Source organism: Callorhinus ursinus, unplaced genomic scaffold (genome assembly GCF_003265705.2).
Source record: "Callorhinus ursinus isolate GAN/ISIS: 27379988/994484 unplaced genomic scaffold, GSC_fseal_2.0 scaffold3, whole genome shotgun sequence".
Lineage (NCBI taxonomy): Eukaryota > Metazoa > Chordata > Mammalia > Carnivora > Otariidae > Callorhinus > Callorhinus ursinus.
The window spans coordinates 4971563-4983821 of record NW_027397065.1 but is presented as its reverse complement, the minus strand read 5'-3'; positions in this window follow the sequence as shown (position 1 = coordinate 4983821).

Below are 12259 nucleotides of genomic sequence, written 5' to 3'. Positions count from 1 at the left end.
TGACAAAAAAATCACCTGGGATGTTTCCTCGTCTCTATAATTGGAGCATCGGGCTAGATCATTTCCTTTCAGTTCTAAAATTCTAAAATCCAGTCATCTATGAGGCAGCTCTCTTCAACTCTACGGCTAGGTGTGGAATGAAAAACTTGGACCATTTCGATCATTCAGTGTTTCACGTTCACCTGAAGCTTTTCTGGCATTTCCTGAGGCTTGCGGTTTGGATGCAGGGAGGAAATGGAACTTAAAGAAGATTCCTAGTCACAAAGTGTAGGTGGTCTCTGCAAAAAATCACTACACTCTGGAGTCACCCAGGATCTCCTTGGTATTAGAATCACCGAGAGATTCGAGAGATTCACTTTGAAGTGTCAGGAGAGAAGTCCCCAAGTGTGCACACTTCGGTTTGGTTTTACTGTTTCCAAAACCTTTCTGGAGTACAATTACTTTTTTTATGTGGTTATTACATATACTCAAGTTCTACTTTATCACACACCAGATCTTGTTTTGTACATTCCTAGTCTCCAGAATTAAACTCAAAAGTTAACTCTGAACACATTCTCTGCTTTTTGATGCATCATGGGCAGAATGAACTATTCAAGTGTGGAAATCATGGGACCTTTTGACAAATCTTATTAAGGAATATATATTGAAATAATTCTGGAAGACCAGACTCCTGGTAGAGTGGTAGCATAAAGTGAACAATGTTTTACAAATGTGTTGAAATAGCAAGTGATGGATCTGTGGATTATGATACATACATAAAATGCTGTTAGTCGCCTCAGTACAGTCAGGGAATTTTCAGCATTTATTTACTTATTTATTTATTTAGATTTTATTTATTTGAGAGAGAGAGAGCACAAGAGGGGGGAGGGTCAGAGGGAGAAGCAGACACCCAGCGAGTGGGGAGCCCGATAACGGGACTAGATCCCAGGACTCCCAGATCATGACCTGAGCCGAAGGCAGTCGCTTAACCAACTGAGCCACCCAAGCACCTCCCTCAGCATGTATTTAGCCAAATTCTCTAATTCTCTGTCCTTCCCAAAATAATGTAAATCTCTGAAATAATGGATAGAAATTGAAGTGAGAAAGAATGACCTCATTACCTGACTAGAATGAATACATTTAAGGACCAAGAAAATGGAAAAAAAAATAAAGTCGGCGAGGTTGCGAAACTTAGAGTTTTCTAAGCATCATCAGATAAGAAGTGCTTAACTTTCACAAATCTCTCTCTGCTCTTTCCCAGTACTTAAAAATCTCCAAATTTCAGTACCTCTAATGAAATTGAATTTCAAATTTAAATTTACGAAGGTGGAAGTGACCTCTAGCCCAAAGCCTTCCTTTTAGAGATGATGAGACAGATTCTCAGAGAGGTTCATTAAATTGCCAAGGCCATACAGACCATCAACAGTGGAGCCAAGAGGAGTTCCGGGCTTCTAATTCATTGTTCTTGAGATTTGGTGCTACTCCCCTGCCTTGAATGAATTAGCAGAAGGAGAGCCTCCACCTCTCCTTGAACATGCTCTGGGGTCATAAATTTAATTCTGGCCTCCCGATTAATCATCTCAGAAAGGCCTCCCCTCCCCCTTCCCTCTTGAAATTCAAAAAAGGAGAGTAATCCAGGGAAAAGAGACCTTTAACTTGGCTTCTTTGTGCTTTCTCGCCTTTTGACCTTTCCTCCAACTTCCTGGTATTGCTTGGGCTGGCTGCACAGTATTTTTATACTTGGGATAAGATCATTTTCCCCATCCTGCAGATGCTCCAACAAAACCATGCTATGTGCCCCTTGTCTCCCTCCTTTCATGATTCTTCCCTTTCCTTCCTCCTTTTTCTTTCTCCTTCTTAATTAGGTTCAAGGCAAGGTGGATGTCTTTGCTTCTAGTCCATTGTCCTGAAAATGAAATCTATGGCAAGGCCTAATAGTTCTTTTTCAATGACAGACCTAGTTGCAGACACCGAGCATATTGAGAAATAACCCCCCCCCAAAGTTTTCTATTTCTCATTAACTTTTAAAACCTTTGCTGACTACGTGTACTCATTACTTTGAGTTGATGTTTGAAGAGAATGATTCCAGCCCACTCAGTGCACAAAGAGAATACAAACAAGCCTTTGCAATTGCTTTTTCAAGGCGATACACGCTACAATATTGAGCTGAGTTCCTGCTAGGAAAGTCTGAAGTCCCAGAAGTCTCAAACCACTGGAAAACAAACATGAAATAAAAATATATAATTTGTTTCATGTTAACTCTCACCAGCTTATTAAATATAGGTAAGAGCTTTCTTCTCTAAGAGAAAGTGCCACACGACAAACTCTGACTTCATGTTCCTTCTTCCAAATAGCTTTTCCTTCTTCTCTGACTTGCTGTTAGTAACTCTGACAATGCTGGAAGCTATCACTCTATGTGGTGAATGTCCACTGTTGAATAAACAGGAGAGAAGTCACCCACAGCCACTTCTTTTCCTGGGAAAATGGAATTCACTTTATGTTGCCACTGATAATAAAAATTATTACAGTTTTATCTTTTTGTCTGAACCTTGTCGTGGTGCTTGGGTGACTGCAAAGTTGACAATCTTGATAATCATAGATGGAGCTGTCTCTTCTTACCGTCCTCCGAACAGTGAATCCATCCTATCAGAAGGTCCTTAAATCCACCACCAGAAACTCCACTGAAGATCTTCCTCAGAGGAAGAAATTGTCTTTTGAAAACCTACTTCTGTCAAGAGACATGCTTTTCATTGAGGGAAAAAAGAAATAAGTGCAAGCATCACACACAGCCTTTACCCTTAATCTGATACATGGGTACAAACATCATAGATACTACCTTAAGTATATTAACTCTACAGCATTAGGGACAAAACTATGGTGCATTATAAAGAAAAACAAATGACTCCAGAGAGCACACTTTAGTTTTGAAAACCTGGAAGTAACAGGCCTTCATACACAAAACATGCTTTGGTTGAGAAAATTACTCATTTTGGAGAAAAATCAGTCCCACCTAAAATCTTGAACAGATCTTTATAGGTCCATGAGAGAACAAAAAAGCTATGGGGTAACAAACACAGTGAGGTCTAGCTGAGCCTCTCCTAGCGTGAGTTCTGGAAGCCAAGTCTGCTCAGTAGAGCTCTCTCCTTGCTGCTTCAGATGGCACCAGCCCCGTCACTCCTGGAGTCACCGTGGAGTTCCTCCAGGTTTTCATTAGTCAACAGGAGGGGAAGAGGTGGTGGTATCGGCGGAGGGGGGGGCTATGCCTCACTTGCACTTTTCCTCTGTTGCTAAGATTACTGTCATTTCTTTGCCACCATGGCCATGGTGCTCCTGTCTACCATTTTGGCAGTAACTGCCTTGACTTCTAAGCCTTGGGTACTACTCAACGCAGGGCTGCTACTCATTGTCCCTGGGACCTTGGGACATTACACACTTCCACCAATGCCTCTTCTTCCAAGCACCTGCTCTGAGCCTCCTGCTCCATGCTTCAGTATCAGGGGCTCCCACTTTCTTCCTAAACTCTATTCTCCCAAGGTTAGGCAGCACCTGGGAAAATGCATCCAACCAAAAAAGTGTGCTGTGTTCCCCCATGACCAGACAGTTGTAGTCTTTACTCTGCTTTCTCCTTCCCCTCCCCGCTCCCAAGCTGGAGACAGAAGCTGAGGGGTATTAATTCTTGATGTTTCCTCAAGAGGAAACAAGTTTATGCCATACCCTCCTCTCCTTTGGAGTTAAGTTGCTAGATATTGTCAAAATTTGTAAGTTAAAACTTGGAGATTCAACCCTTTGCTTTTTGTTGGGCTTCGAAAATTGATTGAATTGTTGTCCAGGATTTTAAATAAATCAACTCTGAAACACATTATTACTGGGAAGTAGGCAGTATAGCACACTGAACTCAGATTGTCTGCTTTAAAACCCTTGTCTTACCATCTACTGCCAGCTGTGTGATTTTGAAAAGGACCTCGTATGGTTGTTGTGGGGATTAAATGAGATAATATAAAGTACTAATAAAAATGAACCAATATCCCATTAGAGGACATTATGGGAGAGAAAACGTCATTTATGATAGTTAAAAAGATTAAATACCTAGGAATAAACTCAACAAGAAATGTCCATAACATATATGAGTAAAACTTAAAAATTCTCCTGAAAGACACAAAAGTAGACTTGAACAAATGGGAAGACACCTCATTCTTGGATATGGTGACTCAATGTCCTAAAGCAGACAGTTCTCCCTAATTTATAAATTATGCAAAATCCCAATAAAAATGCCAACAACATTTATTATAGAGTTAGATAAGTTTATGCTAAAAGCCATATTGAAAACAAACATGCAAAAATAAATGGGGAAAACCTAAAAATAAAATATGAGAGAGCAACTAGTCCTATCAGATGTTCAAATATACTATAAAGCCTCTATAACTGAAATAGTAGGACACTGTCACATGAATAGACAGACACATCAGTGAAACATAATAGAAAGCCCAGAAATATCCCCAAGTAGATATGCAAATTTTATATATTATAAATGTGGCTTTTCGAATCATGTGGACAAAAGTGGACTTTTTAATAATCAGTATTTTGACCACTGGGTAGCCATTTGGAAAAAACACAAAATTAGAACTATACTTCACACCTTTCGCAAGACTCGATTCCAAATGAATTAGAGAGCTAAATGTAAAAACTGAGGTAGGTATTAGAAGAAAACACGGATGAATTCTTTTTTAATGTTTGGGTGAAAAAGACTTTATGACTAAAACTCAGAAACAATAAAAGATTGATAAATCTGACTACATAAAAATAAAACTTGTTCCATGACAAAAACATCATAAAGTCAAGAGAGGGGGTGCCTGGGTGGCTCAGTCTGTTAAGCACCGGCCTTAGGCTCAGGTCATGATCCCAGGGTCCTGGGATGGAGTCCTGCATCGGGCTCCCTGCTCAGTGGGGAGCCTGCTTCTCCCTCTCCCTCTGCCTGCCGCTCTGCCTACTTATGCTCTTTCTCTGTCAAATAAATAAATAAAATCTTTTTTAAAAAATAAAAAAATAAACTCGAGAGAGAACAGATAACCAGCGGGAAACCATTTACAACACGTATCAGAGACCAAAGGTTAATATTCCCAATACATTAAAAACAAAACAAAAACACTCTTAAAACTGAGCAAAAGACTAAAAACCTATAAGCAGAAAATTCATAAATACATATTTTATAAAATGGCCCTTAAACACATGAAAAGATACTCACACTCAGAGTAATCCAAATTAACACAACACTGAGGTACCACTTACCATCTATACAATTAGCAAAAATTGAAAACGACTCAGTTTGTTTTATTATCAAGCCTTTAGGAAAACTGGCATGCTCAAAAATTGCTGGAGAGAATGCAAATTGGCACAAATCTTCTGCAGAAAAATTTGACAATAACCAAGTTACATATGCCCTTATTTTTTTTAATTGAAGTATAATTAACATACATTGTTATACCATTTTCGGGTGTACAACATATTACTTCAACAATTCTTCACTTTAGTCAATGCTCACCATAAGTAAACATATGCATTTACTTTTTGATCTAACAATCCCACTTCTAAGAGTGTATCCTAAGATACGTCTTAAACAATATGAAAATACATATGCATAATGTTATTCATTGCAGCATTGCTTATAACTGCAAATATCATAAGCAATCTAAATGTCCAGACACAAAAGAGTCGTTGAATACGATATGGTACGTTCAAAGAATGGAGTACGATGCAGTTGTAAAAAGGAATGAGAAACAGCTCTGTGAACTTACAAGGAGTATTTTCTACCATATTCTGTCCAGTAAAAAAATGTAAGTTGCTACCGAAGTATTTATACTAATGCAGGCCTTTTAGTAAAAAAGAAAAAAAAGTAAAAGGGGCTCTATGTAGTATACATGTATCTATTTATTTGTGCAGCATGAAATACAAGAATAAACTGGAAACAAATGAGATTGGTTTCCTAGAGCCTACGGGTGGGAATGGGGCCAAAAGAAGGGAGAGGAGGTAAGAATTCTTTGCCCATAGTTTTGAGTTTTAGAACTGTATTAACATTTCACATGCTCAAAAATAAAATAAAATTAACCACAATGTTGGTGGAATCTAAAATCAACTACAGGGGCGCCTGGGTGGTACAGTCCGTTAAGCGACCTACTCTTGGTTTCGGCTCGACTCGTGATCTCGGGGTCGTGAGATCAAGCCCCGTGAAGGGCTCTGTGCTCAGTGCAGGGTCTGCTTGAGTTTCTCTCTCTCCCTTTCCCTCTGCCCCTCCCCACCCATGCACACGTGCTCTCTCTCTCTCTCAAAAACAAATCAACACATCTTTAACAACAACAACAACAACAAAATCAACTACAAACAGTAACAAGCAAACTTAGCTGTGTTACAAATGAGTAAGATCGCCACACGGAAGGAGTTGAGGAAGAACTAATCTAAGTAACTTTGGAAAACCGTATTTTGACTACATAAGGCATGGCTAAGAACAAGAAGGAATTTTATACAAATATTGTACTCCACTTAGTGAACTGTTTTCCATGGAAGATGGGCCAGCAAATTTGAAACTACTTCATGTGTATTCTAGAATGGAGAAAATAAGTGAATATATTCTAGATAATGAGAGCCCGATTTTTCACCTCTTAAAGAAAGAAGTTATAAGTAGAGAAGTAGGGAAGGCTAGGATGGATACTGGAAGAGAGAACTCATGGTTTTTCATGTTTATACAGATGGAGAAACATAAAAATAGATAAAGATATGTGAACATAGGAATATATGTATTTTCTAGCTCTAGTCTCTGAAAAGGCCTAGAAGCAATGACACTGCAGTAGCAGTAAGTATGCCTTGCTTCCACGATTCTCTAAGACAACAAATCAGGACCTCTTGGAGAAATGGCTGGGGTTAATAAGCCTGGAGCGGGGAAAGTACAAGATGAACCTGGAATATCTTGTGGTTTCAGAAAGTAAGGAAGCATTTAAAAATTAACACGAGCAAGGTGAAAAGACACAGAAGCCAAGCTGAAGAGAGCACTCGAGACCAAATCAAGGACAGTGTGTACAAAAAAATTATTTTAGTAATGGGTTATAAACTCATATGATGAAAAATGTCCACAAGTCCACACTGATATCAATGAGTGAATGAAGGAATGAATGAATGGAGAAAAGAAAGTTCTTACAGAATTCCAATTTAAGAATGAGGAAGAGGGACACCTAGGTGGCTCAGTTGGTTAAGCGTCTGCCTTCATTATGAAATGTCCCTCAATTTGAATTTTCTAGTATTTCCTCATTATATCCAGGTTGTGTACATAACGGCAAGAATGCTACAGTAGCCATGTGCTCTTCTTGTGAATCCAGAGGCACACAATTTTGATATGTCTCATTATCAGTAATGTAAACTTTAATTGCTTGATTAAGATGGTGTTTACCAGGGTCTCTCCTCTGTGAGATTTTCCTAAAGGTGTTGTTTTATTTCCATCATTTCTTCCTCATTTTTATTTTTTTAAAGATTTTATTTATTTGTGAGAGAGAGAGAGACCACGCACGCGTGCACACAAGCGGGCAAAGTGGCAGACAGAAAGAGAAGCAGGCTCCTCGCTGAGCAAGGAGCCTGATGTGGGACTCGATCCTACGACCCTGAGATCATGACCTGAGATGAAATCAAGCATTGGTTGCTCAACCAACTGAGCCACCCAGGCACCCTGAAATGAAAAAAAAAAAAAAAAGTTTTTTTTTTTTAAGATTATTTATTTTTTTGACAGAGAGAGACACAGTGAGAGAGGGAACACAAGCAGGCGGAGTGGGAGAGGGAGAAGCAGGCTTCCTGCGGAGCAGGGAGCCTGATGAGGGGCTCGATCCCAGGACCCTGGGATCACGACCTGAGCCAAAGGCAGACGCTTAATGACTGAGCCACCCAGGCCCTCCAGAAATGGAAAAATTTAAAACAAGTTCTCAAAAGTGTTGGAAAGTGAAAAAGTGTTCAAAGATCAGCAGGTATTACTTATTATGAGTTTGGCAGTCTAATTTATAAAAGCCAAAATTCCAAGTTTAAAGGCTTCACGGTGACCTTCCTTTAATTAAGCTCTTTTCAAAGGGAGTACTGTGAATCATCTGTGAACTGTTTGCAACAGGGTCACCTTGGGTTTATTTTCCAAATGCAGATTTCAGAGCCATTCCAGACTACCTGACTTAGAATGTGGTTCTTTGCACAATAAGAACTTTAGAACTTGCATGGCCGAGAAAAAAATATTTTATTTACCCTCGCCTTTAAGTAACAGCTTAGTTGCATATAAAAATTTAAGTAATTTTTTCCCCTCAATACGATTTAGTGTTGTCTGCTGTCAGTCTAAATTTTATTTTTTTTTTAAGTGATCTTTTTTCTCTCCAGAAGCTTACAGGACTTTCTGTCTTGATGTTCTTAAATTTTACTAGAGTGTTTCATGTTACAGGCTTTTCAGTAGCTATTTTGTTCTTTACTCTGTTCTTTTATCTGAGAGCTTATATCATTCTGTGTATAAATCTGGAAGATTAAATTTTTTTTCCCAAATCTTTCCTCCCCCTTGTTTACTTTTATCTCCTGTTCTGAAGAGGCCCTTTTTATGTGGGTGTTAACATGTCTCCTTCCTTCCTCTTTATTCTTTTCTGAGGACTTTGGGAGAGCTCCTTGCCCATTATATTCTAGCCCAGAAATTTATTTTTCAGCTCTCAAAATTTTGCTATTCAACCAATCCAATGATTTATTTCAACAATTATATATTTTTAATACCTAGTATCTCCAATTGGATTGCAGAATTCTTATGTCTCTTAGGAAATGATTATGCCCATATGTTATATTCTTTTCTTATCATTAGCTCTACTAACTCTGGTATCAGTTATTCTTTTTGTTACCTGTCTTTCATAGGGTTGAAAGTCCTTGGAGGTCATGTGAATTTTGTCTGTGAGTTCATGTCTCATTGCATCGACATTATTGACTGTTCTGCCTAGTAGCATTGAAATCTTTGACTCTCAAAGTGCTGTCTGAAGACATGACCAGAAGCATTGGCAACATCTAGGAGCATATTAGGACGATAGTATTTCCCAACTTATTAATCAGAATCTGCATTTTAACAAGACCAGCCAGGTGATTTATTTGCACTGTGAAGTTTGGAGGACACTGATGTATGCCTTAGCTCATGTTCCTCCAGGCAAGCTGTGGAGGGGTGCCTGGTGGTGAGAACTAGCCTCTTCTACAATCTGAGTTTAATTATCCCTTTGTCCCTTTCTCTCTCCCACAACAGTTCTCCCTTGCCCCCAGGGTACCACCAAACTAGTCTTTCTCAGACATTGTTTCTACTCAGGGACAAATACTGTTTGGTATAGATGGCTAGCCCAGGGGCTCCTGAGCGCCTCGGTTAAGCATCTGCCTTTGGCTCAGGTCATGATCCCAGGCTGGGATCGAGTCCTGCATCAGGATCCCCTGCATAGCAGGGAGCCTGCTTCTCCCTCTCCCACTCCCCCTGCCTGTGCTCTCTCTCTCTCTAATAGAAAAATAAAATCTTTAAAAAAAATAAAAAATAAAAGATTAGGTGAAATAAATAAATAAATGGCTAGCCCAATAAGTGAGAGAGAGAGGAGAGAAAGTTTGGTACCTTGGTACCAGCCGGACTGCTTGTCCGCACCCTAGAGGGACACCCACTCTGTTCTGACCTCAGGGGCAATTCCAGCTGCTGTGTTTCGTCTCCCTCAAAGGAGCAGCAGTGTGGAGAAGAAAGACATAGCTAGAATCCTCACAACTGCCCTTCGGGTGGCTACTTCTCTCTACACTAGGACTAAATCCTCCTCTTTCTTCCTATGTGCATCTTGTGGTTTTGTGTAAGTGTGCTAAACAGCCTTCTGAAATCCATCAGTCTCATCATCCTGGGACCACTCTCACATTGTGCTGCTGAAGAAAGGCAGCCAGCAACCGAGGCAAAATTCACCTACTCACCTGGAATCAGACTCAGGTAATTCTTAGGTACACAAAAGTTTGAGAACTACCACTCTAATCTTTGTGCTTTGCCTCTTTTTATTATATATGGAGCACTTTGCATTTGGGTCATTAAACTTTTTTTTCAGCGTATGGTGATATTTCAGTTAATTTTTGAACTTAGAGATATTTGCATTTGGGCTGAGCTAATATGCTCATTCAGAGGGGTCATGTCAATCTAAAGAAGCTGGTTCTTATTAGGGTCTAAGATATGAATCTATAGATTCTATAGCTGAATTAATTATTTTGGGAAAGATCAATAAAGACAATTACTAGCAAAGGGGAAAGAGTTGATTTTATGTATATTCTAAGCCAGTTTACCTCTGTAGCTAAAAAGTATTGTGCAGGTAAAGTACTTATGAGATTATTCTTAATTTTGCATATCCTGATACTTTTTCTAACTAGCTGAATTTAGGAAATTCTCTAGGAATCAGTTAAGGCCACAAGGCACTAAGTCCCCATGAACACGCAGAGTGTCACCTGATAACGAATGATGGAGGATAAAACTCTTAGTATGGTGGTTTGGCATCAATGGCCGGTTTTCTTTTCCTTCTCCTTTTTCCCCCTCCCTTCCTCCTTTTCCTTCCCTTCCCTTTTAGTATCCCCCCTTCTTTTGAGGCTCTGCTAAGTAATTTTGATACATTTTGTCAAATAATACATAAAATTGTGGTCAACTGAAAGGTCAGTGTTGTGCATGCAACCAGAAAGAAGGCACATTTTTAATGTCCACTTGCCCACAGTGATCTTTATCTAAGCCTTGTGCTTCCAGAAAGAAATTCTCTTTTGTGGTCCACAAAATGGCCAACTACAGTGAACCACCTGCTATCTCATATTCCAAGATACCATCCACTCCCATCTCTCCACCACGACTTGAATAACACCCACCTCCGTCCTTCTCAGGATTCTCACAAGACTTAGAGGACTCCCTTGTCCACCTGCCTCGTTCAAGCCCCAGGTTGCCTTCCTTATAGATTTTCCTCATTTATGAACATCCACCTTTTGCTTATTACAAAATCTGAATGAAATTATTGCCTTGAGTAATCTGGTGCATTTCTGTTCCTTTACATCCCCTACAACACTGCCTTAAAACTGTGTATTTTTCAGTATATACTTTCTATCCATACAGAGCTCTCTATGGGGGATAAGTTAGTCTCAGAGAGTAGCTAGCTATATATGCAAATGCTTGGAAGTTTAATTCCCTGACATCTTTGACTCTTTCTCCACCAGCCTGCCTTTTATTAATGATGAGAAGTATTTGGGGGGGTGGCGTGCCTGGGTAGCTCAGTCATTTAAGCATCTGCCTTTGGCTCAATTCAGGATCCCGAGGTCCTGGGATTGAGCCCCTGCCTCAGGCTCCCTGCTCGGTGGAAGGAGGGGGGAGCCTGCTTCTCCCTCTCCCTCTCCCTGCCGCTCCTCCTGCTTGTGTGCACATGCTCTCTCTCTCTCTTTAATAAATGGATAAAATCTTGAAAAAAAAAAGGTTGTGTTTTTTTTTGGTAACAACTCTAGTACTGATCTTTATTCTCCATTACATAGTTCGCTCTGACATCATATAAAGGTTAGAGAACTTAGCAACAAGAAAGTATTCATTTTTCCTGACAGACTTTCAGTTGTCAGCAAATGGGATGCTATAGCCCACTGTGTCTCCCTTTCGGCTTTGACTGACCAGGAACTCAGAGATAAACATCAGAACAAATTTTAGGTATTATATTTGCCAAGGATTTTTTTTTTTTAGATTTTATTTACTTATTTATTTGAGAGCACGAGAATGAGAGAGAGAGAGAGAGCACATGAGAGGGGGGAGGGTCAGAGGGAGAAGCAGACTCCCCGCTGAGCAGCGAGCGTGAAGCGGGACTCGATCCCAGGACCCCGGGATCATGACCTAAGCCGAAGGCAGTCGCTTAACCAACTGAGCCACCCAGACGCCCTGCCAAGGATTTTTTAACTAATTTTTTTTTATTTGCATGTAGGTGATACACAATGTTACATTAGTTTCAGGTGTACAATGTGGTGATTCCACAACTCTATATACTCTATGCTTTATGCTGGGCTCACTGCAAGTGTAGCTACCATCTGTCACCATCCCACACTACTATACCATTGACTATATTCCTTATACTGTATCTTTTATTCCTGTGACTTACTCCATAACTGGAAGCCTGTAACAATGAGAAGTATTTTTAATGTTGAATTTCTAATATTCTTTTTCCTGGTTAGAAATTTAATTTCATTTATGCTACCAGAAATTCTCTAATATGTAGGACATATG